Source organism: Pseudorasbora parva, chromosome 14 (assembly GCF_024679245.1).
Source record: "Pseudorasbora parva isolate DD20220531a chromosome 14, ASM2467924v1, whole genome shotgun sequence".
Lineage (NCBI taxonomy): Eukaryota > Metazoa > Chordata > Actinopteri > Cypriniformes > Gobionidae > Pseudorasbora > Pseudorasbora parva.
The window spans coordinates 26,077,582-26,100,391 of NC_090185.1; the positions used below are offsets into that span (position 1 = coordinate 26,077,582).

Sequence of the window (22,810 nt, forward strand, 5' to 3'; positions counted from 1 at the left end):
CCCGACAAAAGTGCTTAAGAAGCAGCCATACCCCTGGTTGAATGCGTCCGGACAGCCAGTGGAGACTGCTGCCCGGCCGCCTCATAAGCAAGTGAGATGGCCTCGACCACTCACTTGCTCATACTCTGCTTAGATACTGGGGCCCCTTCTTAGGGGGCCCGAAACAGACAAACAGCTGATCAGTTTTCCTCCACAGGCCAGCTCTGTGGACATAGTATCTAGTGCTCTAACAGGGCACAGCAGATTAATCTTCCTGGTCTGACGTCGTGAAAGGAGGAGGACAGAATGCTTGAAGAGTAATGGGGCCCCATGGGCTCGTAGGAACCTTGGGGACATAACCCGGCCTGGGATGAGAAAACCCCGGCGCAAACTCTAGACATGAGTGCATAACAGGCCTCAACCTTAAAGTGCCACGGAGGAAACGTGTAATCAGAGGGTGTCTTCCCAAGACACTCCACCCAAAGGGACGTGGACGGCACCCAAGGCCGCCACGTACGCCTCTATTGTGGAGGGGGTCAACCCTGCCGAGAACCTCGCCTGCAGAAACTCCAGCACTGTACCAACCGGGCAGTTAACTGGGTCCCACTGGCGTTCTCTGCACCATGCTGAGAAAGGTTTCCCTTTCAGAGCGTACAGTTTCCTCGTGGACGGAGCTCTGGAGTGAAGGATGGTCTCTACGACCTCGGCCGAGAGACCTTCCTCTATGAGCCTAGCCCCCTCAGAAGCCAGGCCCACAGTTTCCACATCTCTGGGCGTGGGTGCAGGAATCTCCCGCCCGCCTGAGAGAGTAGATCCCTCCTGGTCGGAATCTCCATCGGAGAGCCTTCCAGGAAAGATATCAGGTCCGAAAACCATACTCGGGTCGGCCAGTACGGAGCCACTAGGAGTACCTGGGCCCCGTCCCGGCGTACCCTCTCCAGAACTCCTGGAAGCAAGACAATCGGGGGGAAGGCGTACAGAGGTAGCCTCGGCCACCCCTGTACCATGGCATCCACCCCAGCGGGGCTGGATGGGTCAGAGAAACTACTGCGGGCAGTGAGAACTGTCCGCCGAAGCGAATAGCTCCCATATACCTTCCATAGGAGCTCCACCACTTCTGGGTGGAGTCTCCATTCCCCGGGCCTCGGCCCCTGCCTCGACAGGCTGTCTGCTTCCTGATTCAGGACCCCCGGGATATATACTGCTCTGACTGACAGCAATTTCCCTTGGGCCCACAGGAGGATCCGATGTGCCAATTGTCCAACGGACGGGACCTCAGACCCCCCTGGTGATTTATATAGACGACCACCGATGTGTTGTCTGCACATGGTGGCCCCTTGAGGTCGGGCAGGAACTGTTTCAATGCAAGAAACACTGCGAGCATCTCTAGCCGATTTACGTGCCAGTGCCGCTGATGTTCCTGCCATAGACCCTGGGATGAGCGACCACTCATGGTCGCCCCCCCAGCCCGTGAGAGAGGCATCTGTCGTTAGCGTTACGCGACGAACATGAGCCCCCAACACGGGACCCTGAGCGGGTTTTTCCACATGACCAGAGCACGTAGGCATCGCCGCGTGACTTTGATCGTGCGGAGCGGATTTCCCCTCGGGGAGAACCCTTTTGTTTTGAGCCACCACTGCAGTGGCCTCATGTACAGTAGGCCAAAAGATATCACGTTGGAATCTGCTGCCATGAGACCTAACAGTTTCTGGAACCGTTTCACAGTGACGGATCGGCCTAGCTTCTGTTCTTTGGCGGCTGCCAGGATCGATGCTATGCGTGTTGGCGATAATTGCGCCCGCATAATTACCGAGTCCCAGTTCACACCTAGAAAAGTGGTTCTCTGAGCCGGAGAAAGCACACTCTTCTTGGCGTTCAGCCTCAACCCCAGCTTCGACATATGGGCGAGAACAGCATCTCGATGCTGAACCGCCATCTGCTCTGTATTCGCTAGAATCAGCCAGTCGTCGATATAGTTCAGTATGCGGATGCCCTGTAGACGCAGCGGCGCCAGAGCTGCATCCACACACTTGGTGAACGTGCGGGGTGACAGTGCTAGACCGAAGGGAAGTACACGATATTGGTATGCCTCTCCCCCGAAGGCAAACCTCAGGAACTTCCTGTGATGTGGAAGGATGGAGACATGAAAATACGCATCTTTGAGGTCTATGGTGACAAACCAATCCTCCGATTTGACCTGCGCTACAATCTGTCTGAGTGTAAGCATCTTGAATTTGAGCTTGGCCACCGAGCGATTCAATAGCCGCAGATCTAATATCGGGCGTAAGCCCCCATCCTTCTTCGGCACGATGAAGTAACGGCTATAAAAGCCAGACTCCCTGCTGGGAGGGGGAACCCTCTCTATAGCCCCTTTTTGCAGGAGTGTCTCTACTTCCTGTGCCATTACCAGAGCCTGCTCCGGGCCCACCTCTGTAGGTAGGACACCGCAGAAAGGAGGTGGCCGACTTCTGAACTGAATGGCGTACCCCTTTTCTATTATCTGCAGGACCCACTGAGATATATTCGATAGACGTTTCCACTCGTCTAGAAAATCTACTAAGGGAACCAGCCTCTCGAGGCTGGCCTCTGGTGTATTTTGAGCAACAAGCACAGTGCCCTGAAGCGGCGGACCGGCAGGGAACGACTGACTTGACTGCTCGGGAGCCCCCCGAAGGGGGAGCGGACCACCCTCGAGTGGCCCGCGGGGACCGTCTGCGCCCCGGCATTGCGGCGGGGTTGGCAGCGCGGCCCCCAGAGGGCGCTGCAGGACAACGGGTACCGTAGGCAGAGGTAAACACCGTTTCCCTTCGGAGGGGACTACCCTCAGCGTCCTTTTGTTTCCCCTGCCCTCCGAGGAGGGGGCGGACCACCCTCAGGTGGCCTGCGGAGACCCTCTGCGCCCCGACATTGCGGCAGGGTTGGCAGCGCGGCCCCTTGAGGGTACCGAAGGAAGACGGGTACCGTATGCTGAGGTAAGCACCGTCTTCCCACGGAGGGGAAACTAAGGGAACCAGCCTCTCGAGGCTGGCCTCTGGTGTAATTTGAGCAGCGAGTGCAGTGCCCTGAAACGGCGAACCGGCAGGGAACACCTGACCTGACTGCTCGCATGCCCTCCGAGGAGGGGGCGGACCACCCTCAGGTGGCCCGCGGAGACCCTCTGCGCCCTGACATTGCGGCGGGGTTAGCAGCGCGGCCCCCTGTGGGCACCGAAGGAAGACGGGTACCGTGTGCTGAGGTAAGCACCGATTTCCTTCGGAGGGGAAATGCCAGGGACGATGCAGCTGAAGGCGAGAGATAGCTCGCAAGCGTCTCTTCGATCTTCGGCATCGCCCCATAACCATAGTGTCTCAGCCCAAATATATTACTATATGCAGATGTATGTGGGCTGAACACTCTATATGATACCGCTTGTTTCCTCCATGACCTAGACACCTCGGTGTGCAGGTCAGGGAAGAATGGCAGGACGTTGATGCTTTGCACGAGAGGGCAGGAATCGCTCATCTAATTTCGTTCTCTCTGATTTCGATGGGATTCAGATATTTCAGCCAGCCAGTCATTTCTTATTTTTATATTTAACCTGGCCACAGCTCTCGTGAGAACCTCAACTCACTAGCGGGTGACTGAAGTGGCGAGTCTTCAGTCGCGATGCTCTCAACGTCCACCTCCTCAGAGCTGGATAGTTGGAGCACCGGTGCCCCGCCCAGGGAGGAAGAGACCGCAGAGCGGGCTTCCAAACCCCGAGACGAGACACTGGACGATACAGGTGAGGGCTGAGATAAGGCCGGGCCCGTCTCAAACCCCTCTGTAAAGTCCACTTTTTTTTTTTTTTCACTCGCAGGGGACTGAAGTGGCGAATCTTCAGTCGCGATGCTCTCAACGTCCACCTCCTCGGAGCTGGATAGTTGGAGCACCGGCGGCTCTCTCGGGGGGGAAGAAACCGCAATGCGTGCTTCCAAGCCCCGAGAAGAACCGCTGGATGGAGCAGGTGAGGGCAGAGATAAGGCAGTGCCCGTCTCAAACCCCTCTGCAACATCCAATTGTGAACCCCACGACTGCAGCCTCCGCTCTGCCTCGGCAGCAGCGGGACCAGAGCCGCGGGGAACACGAGCCGAGGCACCCTCCTCGAAGAGTGCCCGGCGGGAGCGCAGCGTTCTCAGTGGCATACGCTCACAGTGCTCGCAAGCAGCCCCCTCGAGGGCTGCCTGGGCATGCTGCGCTCCCAAGCATGCAACACAGAGAAGATGTGTGTCCCCGCCCGTGATGTAGCGTGGGCAGGGAGGAACACACTTTCTGAAATTGCTGCTTTCACTCGCCATTTCTATCTATTTTATTTTCTCTTTTTTCTGTTAATATATGAAATATTTAACAAAAGGGTGGAAAATCTCTGATAATAGACAGACAAAAACACCAAATAGACAGACAGGTTCACACAGATCGCTTACTGAAGGCACAGAAGCTAGTTCCTGTTTGTGTTCGCGGACCTTTTATAGTCTCCGGTTGATGACGTCATCACGTCGGCGACGTCATCACGTCGGCGACGATCGATCTTTTTTCCGATGGAATGGTTCTACAGGCGCTTCACGACGCATTAACGCAGAGGCGTTCTCACAGCGTTTCGACGCAGCTCGAGTTCCCCGAAAGGGAACTGTGCTTTTCCCATTCATTGAGAATGACTTTTGACACACGTATGTTACACGAGATCCCTCTGCATAAGATTCTTCAGGTTTAGATGTTATGAATGCATTTTCCACCTTTGGAGGAACCTTACAATGCACATCTACTTAAAAAAAAGAGCATTCATGAACTCCAATAAGACTGAGATTAGATTGTCGATAGACTCTATTGTCCACTATATGCTGTCGCTGCTCCTCACAAACATGCAATGAGAATTGAGAAGCTCACCCTCACAGACTGGTGTCTCCCATGTACCATTGACACATTTTATCAAGGGTTGAGTTGGTTTAAACCCTGGAACACATTCCACTTCAACAGGTCCTTGATCATGACTGGTTTGCTTTAGTTTTCCACGGTGAACACTGGGTAAAGCTCCACATTGTCCCACCGCTGTAAAGACAGAAAACAGGGAGCACATTTCAGTACACTATCATTCGTCTAACACCTGAGACTGACAGTAATAAAACTCACGGATGCACCGAGGTTCTTCAGACCAAGAGCCCCTGCTGCATGTCACTGAATCCCACCAGTTCCCAGAGAATGTTTTATATCCCGTGTTGCAGGAGTAAATTAATTTTCCTGTTGATTCATCCCTGTTGTTGTATATCAACCCATTTTCCACAGATGGATCAGGGCACACGTTTTTATTTGCTGCGAGGAAACAGTTTCAAAACTTTTCAAAAGTCTGATTACATGTTTTTGAGTTATCATTGTGAAGATGTAATGATTTGATTGAAGTTCTATTATCTGTAATATACATTATCTATATAATATCTGTAATTATATATTATATAGAACGACGTGGAGAGAGCATGGAGCTGTTGTTTATATTGCTGTTTCCTGTATGTGTAGCTTGTAGAAGTAACATTAACGTTAGTTTGCTGTTTGAGGGAGAAAAGTTTCACAGGCGTAGAGTTACACAGTTTTGTCTTTGTTATTTTACTAAAAACTATTTATACTTTAAACTATTATTTTTATTCCAGTATTTATTTAAAAAATACTGGTAAAGCCTTATACTGATTTTTCATCCTCTGAATTAGCCTATATCTGTTTTTTTATTATCATTAAAAATATAACGTTATATAAATTCAGAACAGGTTTCAATCATGTTCATGTCAATAATGTTCATCACAGAGAAAAGTGTAGCTTTAATGATAATTAATCTGTATTTAAATGTCATTTTTAATGCAAAGATGACATTATGTGAGATATCTTTGTCATGACAACTTTAAATGTTAATGTTTCTCACTATCACTAACAAAGACATCTCACATAAAGTCATCTTTGCATTAAAAATGACTTAATTAACCGAATGACACTGAATGACAATTGTCATAAACATACATACATAACTCCTTCATATTCATGACGTGTCATTTCAGTCTGATGCACACCCCTTCAAGTAAAGTGTTAGCGCTTGTTTTAATGTCTATAGTCTCAGCAGTCTCAGCAGCAACAACAACAGCAAAGGCAGCAAACCCACTAAAGGATTTATTTAGGAATTTAAGATTAAAAGATTTTACCATTTTTTTTAAAGGTTTTAGAAGTTAATGTTAAAAATCTTGTATAATATTGCTGTTTTTTGTTTTGTTTTTTTGCTTGTTTTTTATTTTTATTGCATAAATGTAACTGTTGTATATTTGTAATTCAGTTTTTGCCATGAAAATAGCCACAGATACTGACATGACGTTAAATAAAACTATTCAGTACTGTACGTAACGGGCCACGTTGATTTTGAATAATGACCATGTCCTACCTACACAGTTTACTATAACAGCTGTTATAGTTTTTACTATTCTATATAACAGAATCATAAGTATAACAGTTTCTAATCCCAGAGTTATTAATAGGTGGAAATACATATATATATTTTTACTTTTATGAAATATTTGTTTAACTTTTGACCTTTTAAAGGTTTCTTTTTCAAAACTGCATCACAGCATTTGCTGCCATATCAATACAGAAACATCCGTATTGAAACACTGTGATGTGTCACAATATATTGCTGTATAGATATTTTGAGCACAGCCCGATTAAAAGCCTTGTTCCATGTACCCCTTTTATTTTAGCACCTGCCCCTCCTGCACGGCCCTGTGCTTTGAATAAAGTGATCTATGATCATTGGATGATAATATGGTCAAACAATAAAAAGATAAAAAATTCTCTGCAGAAATCAAACAAGTTTTACTCGGCATAATGACACTGATTTAATAACCAATAAACTAAAAAGCTTTCGCAGCTCGTTCTGTGTGTTCAAGTGTAATGTCCTCTCGTCGACATTCTGAGAAGCACAAACAAACGTTACACATAGACGAAAATAGGAAAAACATTCAGATAAAGAATAACAATGACAATTACTTGCCTTGACATCGGCCACAGTTAAAGAAGAACAACCAAAAGACGAAGCCGAGGAGTTTTACAGGAACTCTCATTTTGAGCTCAGTTCACAAGTGCCTTTTTTTGGTCTGTGTCTGATAATTTTGCCTGCTTGGGGATCAACAAGTTAATCATTTACCAAAGTCAAAAAGGGCTTTTTCTTACACCGGATCACTCGCAAGTAATATTTCCTGTAGATTAAATAAAAAAATGTTATCTGATGCCGCTGTTCGTATTTGCCATTAAGACACACCAAAAGAAAAGTTACTTTAGAGAAGTGAAACATCTAGAGTCCTATTGCAGCACAATTGCTTGCCATGTTTGATGTTCAATTGCTTGACATTCTTTCAAAAGAATACAATCAAAGTTATATATATATATATATATATATATATATATATATATATATATATATATATATACAGTCTTGTTCAAAATAATAGCTGTACAATGTGACTAACCAGAATAATTAAGGTTTTTAGTATATTTTTTATTGCTACATGGCAAACAAGTTACCAGTAGGTTCAGTAGATTGTCAGAAAACAAATGAGACCCAGCATTCATGATATGCACTCTCTTAAGGCTGTGCAATTGGGCAATTAGTTGAAAGGGGTGTGTTCAAAAAAATAGCAGTGTCTACCTTTGACTGTACAAATTCAAAACTATTTTGTACAAACATTTTTTTTTTCTGGGATTTAGCAATCCTGTGAATCACTAAACTAATATTTAGTTGTATGACCACAGTTTTTTAAAACTGCTTGACATCTGTGTGGCATGGAGTCAACCAACTTGTGGCACCTCTCAGCTGTTATTCCACTCCATGTTTCTTTAACAACATTCCACAATTCATTCACATTTCTTGGTTTTGCTTCAGAAACAGCATTTTTGATATCACCCCACAAGTTCTCAATTGGATTAAGGTCTGGAGATTGGGCTGGCCACTCCATAACATTAATATTGTTGGTTTGGAACCAAGACTTTGCCCGTTTACTAGTGTGTTTTGGGTCATTGTCTTGTTGAAACAACCGTTTCAAGGGCATGTCCTCTTCAGCATAGGGCAACATGACCTCTTCAAGTATTTTAACATATGCAAACTGATCCAGGGTCCCTGGTATGCGATAAATAGGCCCAACACCATAGTAGGAGAAAAATGCCCATATCATGATGCTTGCACCTCCATGCTTCACTGTCTTCACTGTGTACTGTGGCTTGAATTCAGAGTTTGGGGGTCGTCTCACAAACTGCTTGTGGCCCTTGGACCCAAAAAGAACAATTTTACTCTCATCAGTCCACAAAATGTTCCTCCATTTCTCTTTAGGCCAGTTGATGTGTTCTTTGGCAAATTGTAACCTCTTCTGCACATGCCTTTTTTTTAACAGAGGGACTTTGCGGGGGATTCTTGAAAATAGATTAGCTTCACACAGACGTCTTCTAACTGTCACAGTACTTACAGGTAACTCCAGACTGTCTTTGATCATCCTGGAGGTGATCATTGGCTGAGCCTTTGCCATTCTGGTTATTCTTCTATCCATTTTGATGGTTGTCTTCCGTTTTCTTCCACGTCTCTGGTTTTGCTCTCCATTTTAAGGCATTGGAGATCATTTTAGCTGAACAGCCTATCATTTTTTGCACATCTTTATAGGTTTTCCCCTCTCTAATCAACTTTTTAATCAAAGTACGCTGTTCTTCTGAACAATGTCTTGAACGACCCATTTTCCTCAGCTTTCAAATGCATGTTCAACAAGTGTTGGCTTCATCCTTAAATAGGGGCCACCTGATTCACACCTGTTTCTTCACAAAATTGATGACCTCAGTGATTGAATGCCACACTGCTATTTTTTTGAACACACCCCTTTCAACTAATTGCCCAATTGCACAGCCTTAAGAGCGTGCATATCATGAATGCTGGGTCTCATTTGTTTTCTGAGAATCTACTGAACCTACTGGTAACTTGTTTGCCACATAGCAATTAAAAAATATATGAAAAACCTTGATTATTCTGGTTAGTCACATTGTACTGCTATTATTTTGAACAAGACTGTATAAAATGTTCTGGCTAATCCAAGCATTATAATGGCAGTGAATGGCAAAATGGTCTCCCAAAAAGTGCACCCATAAGTTATGAAAGTAATCCACACGGCTCTGTAGGGTTTATAAGGGCCTTCTAAAGCAAAGAGATAGGCTTTTGTAAGGAAAATATACATATTTATATACAATAAGCTAAAAATGAATATCTAGCTTCTGGCGGAGTACCTCCAATATTCAAATGATGAAAAAACTGGTGTGATGTATGATGTCAGACGTAGCATTAGCGTTTTGAGCTGTGAGAAGCATTGCACTTTCTGCATAAGTTCAGAAAGTTAGAAACTCCAGTGTTCGTCTGAAAGAAGAATGTCATGCACTCCTAGGATAGCTTTAGGGTGAGTAAATCATGCGCAAACTCACGGTTGCCAACTTTTAACTTTTTAAAGTTAGGTTGGAGTGAGATTTTGAGTGTGTTTTTAAGTACAATACAAAGCAATTCATTGGTTTTGTTTAACACTGAAACAATTTTTGAGTTGCGTTTTGGTAAAAATAGCTATGGGTAGCGCCAGCTGATTGCCGAGTGCAACTATTCTACGTCATCAACCTAGAACACAAAAAAATGGCGCCGCCCATGGTCCAAATATAAATTCTATTTTTTAAATAACGTAGATCTTTCATGGGTTTTCTACTACATATTTCAGTAAGAGACATCATGTAGGTTATATTAAGCCATACAAGTCTCAACACCAGGGGATCCCTTTAAGATGGTGTTACGTGCTTAATTGGTTTCCCTCCCCCTTTCGTTATTGGTTGTTTCTCCCCTTCGCTCTGGTTTGCTTGTCTCTCTTTTGTTCTACTGTCATTCATTTTTAGGTGCTGTGATTGGTTGCTGATCGAGATTACTCCGTATGATGGACAGGGAATTGGACCAATCATCTACTGCGCTTTAATATAAAGGACACCTGGTGGAACAGAAGAAGGAGGGGCGGAGCTTGTGTGTTTGTTGGCTGGCTGTGCCAGTTGTTTGTTGAGGCTACTGACTTAGTGGTGGTTCGCTTGCTTTTGTGTTTCTTCAGAGAACCTGTTCGATCCAGTGCCGGACCGGAGAGTAGAGAAAAGGGAAGTACGTCACGTGACATACATCTTACACACACTTAGGGTTATGTTCTCTGTTAAACACATTAGGTAAGGAGCGGGTGCAACTTCCTGTATGTTTTTGTTTTTAGTCAGTGAAGCTTAGTTATGGCGTGTTGAGCGCTGAAGATCTCTTTGTGTTTCTTTTCTTTTTAGTTAGTGTAGAGGGAGGGGATTAGTTTAACGGGCTTTGGTTTTGTTGCTTTGTTTATTTAGCACCGCTCGTTTTCCTTCTCTCTTTGGTCTGGTTTAATTAATTAAATCTTGGGTTTTCTTTTGTTTGTTTTTTCGCTTGGTTGTGTATAGATGTAAATATTGGTGGATTATTTCCTTGCAAGGAAATAGGTTGTGAAAATAAAGCGAACCACTTTTAGAAACTGCTACCTCGTTGTCCTTGGTTCATTCTTCCCATTTATGCCCCAGAGTTCAGAATGAAGAGTTTATATTATGTGCGTCCTCTTCATACCTCTATGCCAACAGGAGACGTAACATAATTTGGGGGCTCGTCCAGGATCTCTCCGTATCGGGGAAGTTCCGGTAATGAACAACTTTTTGTTTTGTTCTGGGGATGTGTGTGGTTGAGTGAATCAAGTGGTTAGTTAATATTGTAGCATTGAGTTTTGTATAACGGGAAGCCGTATACTTGGGTTTTGGTTGTAACTTTTGGTTATGTCGTTGAATGTGAGTGCGTTTATTGAGAATCCATCATTGGATCTTCTTGAGAAATGTCGTAAGGATGATCTCTTAGTAATAGCTGAACACTTCCAGATCTCAGTTAGTCGGCAGTCATTGAAAAGAACGATTAAAACTGTTGTGTTAGACGGTCTTTTGGAATTAAACGTATTGAGTTTACCAGAGTCGGTTAGAGAAGCAGATCAAATCAGTGAGGGAATGACGACTCGTGAACGCGCTGATGCTGATGTTGGGGAGGTTAGGCTTGTTGAGGCGGAGGTTAAAACAGGTTTACCCCCATTTGAGCCATTCTCCCCGTTCACGCCGGGTTCTAGAGAGAACGCGCAGGTAAAAATTCGTCTTGCTCGACTCCGTATGGAGGCGGAAGACAAAGCACAAGCCCGACGCGCTGATTTTGATCTGCAGCTTGAAATCCGGCGGATGGAGATTCAGGCTGATAAAGAGGTAAAACTACGCCGGTTGGAGTTAGAGGAGGGGAAGCTGTCTTCTAGGTCCACTGGCATGTCTGCTTCGGAGTCACCTGGCCGAAATTCGACGGAGCGTGGTTTGTCTACCACTGCTTTTGATGTGAGTAAAAACATTTCATTCGTGCCGCTGTTTAGAGAGATGGAAGTGGACAGTTATTTTGGTGCATTTGAGAGAATTGCGGGGTCGTTGAAGTGGCCAAAGGAAGTGTGGACGTTGATGTTGCAATGTAGGCTTGTGGGGAAGGCTATGGAAGTATTTTCTACGTTGTCTATGGAAGATAGTTGGAAATATGAGACCGTGAAAGCAGCTATCTTGCGCGCTTATGAATTAGTGCCGGAAGCGTACAGACAAAAGTTTCGTAACCATAGGAAAATTAGCTGTCAGACGTTCGTGGAATTTGCAAGGGAGAAGGGAGCATTGTTTGATAAGTGGTGCACCTCCAGTAATGTTGATGATCTCTCGTCTTTACGCGAATTAATGCTGCTTGAAGATTTCAAAAGGTGTTTGCCCGAACGCATTGTTCTGTACTTGAATGAACGGAAGGTGACGGAAATGTCTGCAGCTGCGGTACTAGCAGATGAGTTTGCTTTAACCCATAAAAATGTGTTTTATACAACGCGGGGTGACAGAAACGTGTCAGCAGGTTTTCTGCCACAAACTGTTACATCTAACACAAAGGTGGAAGTACCTAAAGAGAAGCGTGAGTGTTTCTATTGTCACAAAATAGGTCATGTAATTGCCGATTGTATAATGTTGAAAAAGAAACAGCAAACTCCCAGTGCACATCCTATAGGATTGGTAAAAACTATTCCGGCTCCTGTTGATTCTGTTTATCAACCATTTATGTTAAAAGGTTTTGTGTCTTTCAGTGGCCAAGGAGATGATCAAGTGGCGGTACTGGTGTTGCGAGACACTGGAGCTGCACGCTCTTTTATTTGTGGTGACGTGTTGCCATTCTCAGAGAAGTCCAGTGTGGGGGCTAGTATCCTGGTGCAAGGTATTAGTATGGAGGTATTGAAAGTGCCCTTACATCGTGTTTATTTACAAACAGAGTTAGTTACAGGTTTTGTGGATGTGGGTGTGCGATCTAGGTTGCCAGTGTCTGGGGTTGAATTCATTCTGGGCAATGATTTGGCCGGAGGTAGAGTGCTTCCCGTATTAGAAGTACTGGATAAACCGGTTGTTACGTCTGTTACAGACGATTTAACTTTGAAGTATCCTAATGTTTTTCCTGCTTGTGTATTGACTCGTGCCCAGAGTAAAAAGATGGGGACAGAGTTTACGCTGGATGACACGTTCATGTGCACGGAGAAGGTTACAAATGGAAAACGTGCTTCATGAGACCGGCAATGAAAAGGTTAGTGGTTTGCTGACATCTCTGCTACCTGTTGGTCGTGAGAAGTTAAGTAAAGCCCAACGTGATGATGAAACGTTGACAAAGTGTTTTGATGCTGTGTTTGAGTCAACAGGGAACGCCTCATATTTTCTGGAAGATGATTTGCTAATGCGAAAATGGCAGCCTAGAGTGGTCGAGGATGCAGAGTGTTCCACTGTTTGTCAGGTAGTGGTGCCTTTAGCATATCGTGCACATGTACTTTCCCTTGCCCATGATCACATCCTGTCAGGACATCTAGGAGTGACTAAGACTTACAATCGGGTGTTGCGTCATTTTTTTTGGCCAAGGTTGAAAAGGGATGTTGCAGCTTATTGTCGTACATGTCCTACCTGTCAAATCATGGGGAAACCAAATCAAGTTATTCCTCCTGCACCATTAGTCCCGATTCCAGTGCTTGGAGAACCTTTTGAGCATGTGATTGTGGACTGTGTTGGTCCACTGCCTAGAACTAAGACTGGTCATCAGTTTTTGCTCACGATAATGTGTGTAGCAACTCGATACCCAGAAGCAGTGCCATTGCGAAAAATTACATCCAAATCGGTCGTTAAGGCGTTAGTAAAGTTTTTTTCTACTTTTGGTCTGCCCAAGATCGTACAAACAGACCAGGGCACAAATTTTATGTCTCGGCTGTTTTCACAAACTTTGTGCTCGTTGGGTATCCGTCACCGTACATCTAGTCCATACCATCCTGAAAGTCAAGGTGTGCTCGAGAGATTTCACCAGACACTCAAATCTATGCTGAAGAAGTATTGTGCAGATACAGGGAACGAGTGGGATGAGGGAGTGCCTTTTGTTCTTTTTGCCGTCCGTGAAATCACTCAGGAGTCTTTGCGCTTTAGCCCAACTGAGTTGGTATTTGGACACAGTGTCCGTGGACCATTGAAAGTCCTCAAAGAACAAATGCTTGGTCTGGATGACAGTTTAAGTCCTACCAAGAACATCCTTGACTATGTGGCTCGTTTTCGGGAACGGGTACAGGAAGCTTGTGTTTGTGCTAAGGAAGCCCTCTCTAAAGCTCAGATTAGCATGAAGCAACACTTTGATAAAGCAGCGGTGTCACGTTTGTTCTCAGTGGGTGACCAGGTACTTGTTTTACTACCAATTCCAGGATCTGCATTGTCTGCACGTTTTACTGGTCCTTATGAGGTGATGGGTAAAAGAAGTGACACTGATTATATCATTAAAACACCTGACCGTAAGAGACAAAAACGTGTATGTCATATTAATATGCTTAAAGCTTATCATTCCAGGGAAGAAGCATCTCACTGTTCAGGAGAAAAAACAGGGCCCGTGGTTTCCTCTGTTGCTGTGAGTTGTGAGTTAGTACCATCTCTTGGTGATGCTGAGCTTGAAGCTGATGAGGTGAGATTAAGGGTTGATCCGTTGCCATTCACACCACTGTCTAATTCTGAGATTTTAAGTGACCCTTCAAGGGTGCTTTGGCATTTGCCCGAGGATCAGCGTGTCGACATTGTTAACCTGATTCAGTGTTGTCCTCAGATCTTTGGCGACGTACCCAAGCAAACTGATGTACTTTATCACGACATTGATGTTCACGAGGCTGCTCCTATTAAACAGCACCCTTATCGTGCAAATTCTGCAAAGAGGGCTGCAATGAGAGAGGAGGTTGAGTGTTTGTTGCAGGAGGGACTTGCAAAATCCAGTGTTAGTCCATGGAGTTCCCCATGTATTTTAGTTCCAAAAGCTGATGGAACTGTCAGATTTTGTTGCGACTATCGTCGGGTTAATTCGGTAACTGTGCCTGATTGTTTCCCTCTGCCAAGGATGGAGGACTGCATTGATAATGTGGGTTCTGCTAAATTTGTAAGTAAGTTGGACATGCTCAAGGGGTACTGGCAGGTGCCACTTACACCAAGGGCATCAGATATTTCTGCTTTTGTGACCCCTGACTCATTCCTGCAATATAACGTTATGGCCTTTGGCCTTAGAAATGCACCTGCCACTTTTCAAAGGTTGGTAAATAAAGTGATGGCAAACGTACCTAACTGTAGTGCATATTTAGACGATTTAGTTGTTTATACTTCTACCTGGCCTGAGCATATGGCAGTATTGACGATGGTGTTTCAGCGGCTTGCCGATGCATCATTAACTTTGAATTTGGCTAAATGCGAATTCTGCAAAGCCACAGTGACTTATTTAGGTAAGCAGGTAGGCAAGGGCCAAGTTCGTCCAGTGGAGGCCAAGGTTGATGCCATCAGAGAATTCCCTGCCCCCGTTACTCGCCGTGAGTTGAGAAGGTTTTTAGGCATGGCAGGGTATTATAGAAGTTTCTGTAAGAATTTCTCTTCAGTGGCGAAACCCTTGACCGACCTACTAAGTCCTGCAAAGGAATTCATTTGGACAGCTGAGAGCCAGGGTGCTTTTGAAGCTATTAAGCATTTGTTATGTAGCTCTCCTGTGTTGGCTGCTCCTAATTTTTCTGTGCCATTTAAATTAGAAGTGGATGCGAGTGCAGTTGGAGCCGGTGCTGTGTTGCTGCAGGAAGACGAGGAGGGTATTGACCACCCAATTTGTTTTTTTTCTAGGAAGTTCAATAGACATCAGAGTAACTACGCTACCATTGAAAAGGAGGCATTGGCTCTGTTGTTGTCTTTGCAACACTTCGAGGTCTATGTTGGGTCTACTTCATATCCTGTGGTGGTTTATACCGACCACAATCCTCTCACATTCTTGGGTCGTATGTACAACCAAAATCATAGGCTAATGCGATGGGGCCTAGTGGTTCAAGATTATAATATTGAGATTCGGCACAAGAAGGGAGTGGACAATGTGGTTGCGGATGCCCTTTCAAGGGTGTAATTCCAGTGAGGGGTAATTCTGTGTACAAACATTACAATTTTTATAATGTTTGATTTTTAAGGGTGGGGGTGTTACGTGCTTAATTGGTTTCCCTCCCCCTTTCGTTATTGGTTGTTTCTCCCCTTCGCTCTGGTTTGCTTGTCTCTCTTTTGTTCTACTGTCATTCATTTTTAGGTGCTGTGATTGGTTGCTGATCGAGATTACTCCGTATGATGGACAGGGAATTGGACCAATCATCTACTGCGCTTTAATATAAAGGACACCTGGTGGAACAGAAGAAGGAGGGGCGGAGCTTGTGTGTTTGTTGGCTGGCTGTGCCAGTTGTTTGTTGAGGCTACTGACTTAGTGGTGGTTCGCTTGCTTTTGTGTTTCTTCAGAGAACCTGTTCGATCCAGTGCCGGACCGGAGAGTAGAGAAAAGGGAAGTACGTCACGTGACATACATCTTACACACACTTAGGGTTATGTTCTCTGTTAAACACATTAGGTAAGGAGCGGGTGCAACTTCCTGTATGTTTTTGTTTTTAGTCAGTGAAGCTTAGTTATGGCGTGTTGAGCGCTGAAGATCTCTTTGTGTTTCTTTTCTTTTTAGTTAGTGTAGAGGGAGGGGATTAGTTTAACGGGCTTTGGTTTTGTTGCTTTGTTTATTTAGCACCGCTCGTTTTCCTTCTCTCTTTGGTCTGGTTTAATTAATTAAATCTTGGGTTTTCTTTTGTTTGTTTTTTCGCTTGGTTGTGTATAGATGTAAATATTGGTGGATTATTTCCTTGCAAGGAAATAGGTTGTGAAAATAAAGCGAACCACTTTTAGAAACTGCTACCTCGTTGTCCTTGGTTCATTCTTCCCATTTATGCCCCAGAGTTCAGAATGAAGAGTTTATATTATGTGCGTCCTCTTCATACCTCTATGCCAACAGGAGACGTAACAGATGGCAAAATTGTTGCTATACACTGCTATATGGATCGATTCTGACGGCCAGGACGAAATAAATGAAACGGTTGCCAGTCCCTTGAAATACGGAATCGTTCCTTATTTACAAGCAAAATGACGCGTGCCGCAAGATTGCGTTTTAGCGGCTTTGCTGCCATAGCGACGGAGTCTAGAGAGTATGCGCTGGAAACCTGCGCATTTTTTAAAAACATGTAGAGCTCGTGTCAACCATTTGAACGCAAGAGAATTTCCAGATATAGGGCTGAATAGAAACAAAGGTGTCTGTCAAAGGATCAGGAAGTGGAGGACCCAGATGTAGAGTGAACAACAAGGACAGTTTATTAACAAGACAGATCAACAGACACAATGGGGTAGTGGATGAGTGACAGTCCAAACACCAGGGCAGGGGAAAGACACCACAATGACGGGCAGGGGAGGATGACCACTGAGACCAGTCCAGGCAGCCAATGAACTTGACGACAGCTTCGGAGGCAACACCAGGCAGGGCGATGGTGGACCAATCCAGACAGGAACCTGAGGCTTGATGTTCTCATAGAATCAGCTCCCGTCTTGGCTGACAGGCAGTGGAGACAGCGGCCAGGGAAAAACTTAGGACAGAAAACAACACAGGACACACACGACAAGACTCTAGACAAGACAACAAGAAACAGAGACACTAAGAACTATGACTAAATAAAACAAAAACTTAAATAATAACTGGAGCTAGAAAACGAGAAAAACAAAAAACAAAACCAATCTCTATAAAAAGACTGAACTGAAAATAAAAGTGGAAAACAGGAAAAATAAAATAAAAAAGGTAAGCTATCAAAACCAAGAAAACTAAACAATAAGGCTAGAGAAAATACCAAAATAAAACCTGGAGAAAACGAGCAAAATAAAGACAGAAACGTCACTAGACTCAAACTCAGGAACAAAGAAAAAACTGAAAATAAACCCAAAGCTAGAAAAACAGGAGACACTAAATCTAGAACTGACTAGACACTGGGCTAGAAGCTTGCACGGACAAACAAACGCACAAAAATGCAACGAACCAGCAAAGACAAGAGGGAAGGTAGCACAATATAAAGGGAGCACAATTAGTGCACATGAGGAACAGGTGAGCACAATTAGTGAAACGAGGACTAGACCAGACTAAACAAGGGGGCGTGGTAACAGCAAACAAGGAGGCAGGACAAGAGGAACACATGACAAACACAGAGAGAGACAGATCCAAGTACTAAGACACAACAAACATAGAAACATTAAACAAAGACAAAACAGACAGAGCTGCCAGGGCAGAACCCTGACAGTACCCTCCCCCCAATGGGCGCCTCCTGGCGTCCAAACTAGGCAAGGGAAACAAAGGCGGTAACACTTGGGAGGGTGGGCGGGGAACAAAACTAGGAGTTCCAGGGCAGACAGGAAACATGGGAGGCAGAACTGGGGAGGAAAATAATCTAGAGGAGTGGTTAGGGGCTGACCAAGGGGGTGCCGAAATAGGGAACCCACAAGGACTAGGAAACAGGGAGGGTGGGATGGGAGGGGTATTAGGCACACGACCAAGGGCATGGGGCCTCTTCAATGGTGGGGACCTCTGACTGGACATGATTACTGGGACAGACTTGGAGACACCTTCTGGAACTGCAGAGATATCCTCCAGAAGTTCAGGGACAGATACTGGACTTGACTCTGGGGCCTCCTCCTGGGCTGCACTGGCCTGCTCAGGGACTGACTCGGGAGCGCCCTCCCAGGCTTGACTGGCGTGCTCAGGGACTGACTCGGGAGCGCCCTCCCGGGATGCATTGGCGTGCTCAGGGACTGACTCGGGAGCGCCCTCCCGGGCTTGACTGGCGTGCTCAGGGACTGACTCGGGAGCGCCCTCCCGGGCTGCACTGGCGTGCTCAGGGACTGACTCGGGAGCGCCCTCCCGGGCTTGACTAACGTGCTCAGGGACTGACTCGGGAGCGCCCTCCCGGGCTGCACTGGCGTGCTCAGGGACTGACTCGGGAGCGCCCTCCCGGGCTGCACTGGCGTGCTCAGGGACTGACTTGGGAGCGCCCTCCCGGGCTTGACTGGCGTGCTCAGGGACTGACTCGGGAGCGCCCTCCCGTGCTGCATTGGCGTGCTCAGGGACTGACTCGGGAGCGCCCTCCCGGGCTTGACTGGCGTGCTCAGGGACTGACTCGGGAGCGCCCTCCCGGGCTTGACTGGCGTGCTCAGCGACTGACTCGGGAGCGCCCTCCCGGGCTTGACTGGCGTGCTCAGCGACTGACTCGGGAGCGCCCTCCCGGGCTTGACTGGCGTGCTCAGGGACTGACTCGGGAGCGCCCTCCCGGGATGCATTGGCGTGCTCAGGGACTGACTCGGGAGCGCCCTCCCGGGCTGCACTGGCGTGCTCAGGGACTGACTCGGGAGCGCCCTCCCGTGCTTGACTGGCGTGCTCAGGGACTGACTCGGGAGCGCCCTCCCGGGATGCACTGGCCTGCTCAGGGACTGACTCGGGAGCGCCCTCCCGGGCTGCACTGGCGTGCTCAGGGACTGACTCGGGAGCGCCCTCCCGGGATGCACTGGCGTGCTCAGGGACTGACTCGGGAGCGCCCTCCCGGGCTTGACTGGCGTGCTCAGGGACTGACTCGGGAGCGCCCTCCCGGGCTGCACTGGCGTGCTCAGAGACTGACTCGGGAGCGCCCTCCCGGGATGCATTGGCGTGCTCAGGGACTGACTCGGGAGCGCCCTCCCGGGATGCATTGGCGTGCTCAGGGACTGACTCGGGAGCGCCCTCCCGGGCTTGACTCGGGAACGCCCTCCCGGGATGCATTGGCGTGCTCAGGGACTGACTCGGGAGCGCCCTCCCGGGCTTGACTGGCGGGCTCAGGGACTGACTCGGGAGCGCCCTCCCGGGCTTGACTGGCGTGCTCAGGGACTGACTCGGGAGCGCCCTCCCGTGCTGCACTGGCGTGCTCAGGGACTGACTCGGGAGCGCCCTCCCGGGCTTGACTGGCGTGCTCAGGGACTGACTCGGGAGCGCCTTCCCGGGATGCATTGGCGTGCTCAGGGACTGACTCGGGAGCGCCCTCCCGGGCTTGACTGGCGTGCTCAGAGACTGACTCGGGAGCGCCCTCCCGGGATGCATTGGCGTGCTCAGGGACTGACTCGGGAGCGCCCTCCCGGGCTTGCCTGGCGGGCTCAGGGACTGACTCGGGAGCGCCCTCCCGGGATGCATTGGCGTGCGCAGGGACTGACTCGGGAGCGCCCTCCCGGGCTGCACTGGCGTGCTCAGGGACTGACTCGGGAGCGCCCTCCCGGGCTGCACTGGCGTGCTCAGGGACTGACTCGGGAGCGCCCTCCCGGGCTGCACTGGCGTGCTCAGGGACTGACTCGGGAGCGCCCTCCCGGGCTTGACTGGCGTGCTCAGGGACTGACTCGGGAGCGCCCTCCCGGGCTGGACTGGCGTGCTCAGGGACTGACTCGGGAGCGCCCTCCCGGGCTTGACTGGCGTGCTCAGGGACTGACTCGGGAGCGCCCTCCCGGGCTTGACTGGCGTGCTCAGGGACTGACTCGGGAGCGCCCTCCCGTGCTGCATTGGCGTGCTCAGGGACTTACTCGGGAGCCCCCTCCCGGGCTTGACTGGCGTGCTCAGGGACTGACTCGGGAGCGCCCTCCCGGGCTTGACTGGCGTGCTCAGCGACTGACTCGGGAGCGCCCTCCCGGGCTTGACTGGCTTGCTCAGGGACTGACTCGGGAGCGCCCTCCCGGGATGCATTGGCGTGCTCAGGGCCTGACTCGGGAGCGCCCTCCCGGGCTTGCCTGGCGGGCTCAGGGACTGACTCGGGAGCGCCCTCCCGGGATGCATTGACTTGCGCAGGGACTGACTCGGGAGCGCCCTCCCGTGCTGCATTGGCGTGCTCAGGGACTGACTCGGGAGCGCCCTCCCGGGCTTGCCTGGCGGGTTCAGGGACTGACTCGGGAGCGCCCTCCCGGGATGCATTGGCGTGCTCAGGGACTGACTCGGGAGCGCCCTCCCGTGCTGCATTGGCGTGCTCAGGGACTCACTCGGGAGCGCCCTCCCGGGCTTGACTCGCGTGCTCAGGGACTGACTCGGGAGCGCCTTCCCGGGATGCATTGGCGTGCTCAGGGACTGACTCGGGAGCGCCCTCCCGGGCTTGACTGGCGTGCTCAGGGACTGACTCGGGAGCGCCCTCCCGGGATGCATTGGCGTGCTCAGGGACTGACTCGGGAGCGCCCTCCCGGGCTTTCCTGGCGTGCTCAGGGACTGACTCGGGAGCGCCCTCCCGGGATGCATTGGCGTGCTCAGGGACTGACTCGGGAGCTCCTTCCCGGGATGCATTGGCGTGCTCAGGGACTGACTCGGGAGCGCCCTCCCGGGCTTGACTGGCGTGCTCAGGGACTGACTCGGGAGCGCCCTCCCGGGATGCATTGGGGTGCTCAGGGACTGACTCGGGAGCGCCCTCCCGGGATGCATTGGCGTGCTCAGGGACTGACTCGGGAGCGCCCTCCCGGGATGCATTGGCGTGCTCAGGGACTGACTCGGGAGCGCCCTCCCGGGCTTGACTGGCGTGCTCAGGGACTGACTCGGGAGCGCCCTCCCGGGCTTGACTGGCGTGCTCAGGGACTGACTCGGGAGCGCCCTCCCGTGCTGCATTGGCGTGCTCAGGGACTGACTCGGGAGCGCCCTCCCGGGCTTGACTGGCGTGCTCAGGGACTGACTCGGGAGCGCCTTCCCGGGATGCATTGGCGTGCTCAGGGACTGACTCGGGAGCGCCCTCCCGGGCTTGACTGGCGTGCTCAGGGACTGACTCGGGAGCGCCCTCCCGGGATGCATTGGCGTGCTCAGGGACTGACTCGGGAGCGCCCTCCCGGGCTTGCCTGGCGGGCTCAGGGACTGACTCGGGAGCGCCCTCCCGGGATGCATTGGCGTGCGCAGGGACTGACTCGGGAGCGCCCTCCCGGACTGCACTGGCCTGCTCAGGGACTGACTCGGGAGCGCCCTCCCGGGCTGCACTGGCGTGCTCAGGGACTGACTCGGGAGCGCCCTCCCGGGATGCACTGGCGTGCTCAGGGACTGACTCGGGAGCGCCCTCCCGGGCTTGACTGGCGTGCTCAGGGACTGACTCGGGAGCGCCCTCCCGGGCTTGACTGGCGTGCTCAGGGACTGACTCGGGAGCGCCCTCCCGGGCTGCACTGGCGTGCTCAGGGACTGACTCGGGAGCGCCCTCCCGGGCTTGACTGGTGTGCTCAGGGACTGACTCGGGAGCGCCCTCCCGGGCTGCACTGGCATGCTCAGGGACTGACTCGGGAGCGCCCTCCCGGGCTTGACTGGCGTGCTCAGGGACTGACTCGGGAGCGCCCTCCCGGGCTTGACTGGCGTGCTCAGGGACTGACTCGGGAGCGCCTTCCCGGGATGCATTGGCGTGCTCAGGGACTGACTCGGGAGCGCCCTCCCGGGCTTGACTGGCGTGCTCAGGGACTGACTCGGGAGCGCCCTCCCGGGATGCATTGGCGTGCGCAGGGACTGACTCGGGAGCGCCCTCCCGGGCTGCACTGGCGTGCTCAGGGACTGACTCGGGAGCGCCCTCCCGGGCTGCACTGGCGTGCTCAGGGACTGACTCGGGAGCGCCCTCCCGGGCTGCACTGGCGTGCTCAGGGACTGACTCGGGAGCGCCCTCCCGGGCTTGACTGGCGTGCTCAGGGACTGACTCGGGAGCGCCCTCCCGGGCTGGACTGGCGTGCTCAGGGACTGACTCGGGAGCGCCCTCCCGGGCTTGACTGGCGTGCTCAGGGACTGACTCGGGAGCGCCCTCCCGGGCTTGACTGGCGTGCTCAGGGACTGACTCGGGAGCGCCCTCCCGTGCTGCATTGGCGTGCTCAGGGACTTACTCGGGAGCCCCCTCCCGGGCTTGACTGGCGTGCTCAGGGACTGACTCGGGAGCGCCCTCCCGGGCTTGACTGGCGTGCTCAGCGACTGACTCGGGAGCGCCCTCCCGGGCTTGACTGGCTTGCTCAGGGACTGACTTGGGAGCGCCCTCCCGGGATGCATTGGCGTGCTCAGGGCCTGACTCGGGAGCGCCCTCCCGGGCTTGCCTGGCGGGCTCAGGGACTGACTCGGGAGCGCCCTCCCGGGATGCATTGACTTGCGCAGGGACTGACTCGGGAGCGCCCTCCCGTGCTGCATTGGCGTGCTCAGGGACTGACTCGGGAGCGCCCTCCCGGGCTTGCCTGGCGGGTTCAGGGACTGACTCGGGAGCGCCCTCCCGGGATGCATTGGCGTGCTCAGGGACTGACTCGGGAGCGCCCT

The 22,810-nt window shown here is 50.1% G+C and overlaps 1 long non-coding RNA gene across 2 annotated transcripts in view; it reads right to left on the reverse strand.

The window, feature by feature from the left end:
* Nucleotides 1-4,619: 4,619 nt before the first annotated feature.
* LOC137040451 (uncharacterized) overlaps nucleotides 4,620-22,810 on the reverse strand; it is a 130,812-nt gene continuing 112,621 nt past the window's right edge. Inside the window, exons 2-4 of one of the 2 annotated variants that reach the window (XR_010897900.1) lie at nucleotides 5,125-5,304; nucleotides 4,882-5,043; nucleotides 4,620-4,756 (exon numbers count right to left, since the gene is read on the reverse strand). This is a non-coding gene — a long non-coding RNA (uncharacterized lncRNA). Of the gene's footprint in view, nucleotides 4,757-4,881; nucleotides 5,044-5,124; nucleotides 5,365-22,810 lie in introns of those variants that run through there. The other variant, XR_010897899.1, reaches the window with a different exon arrangement.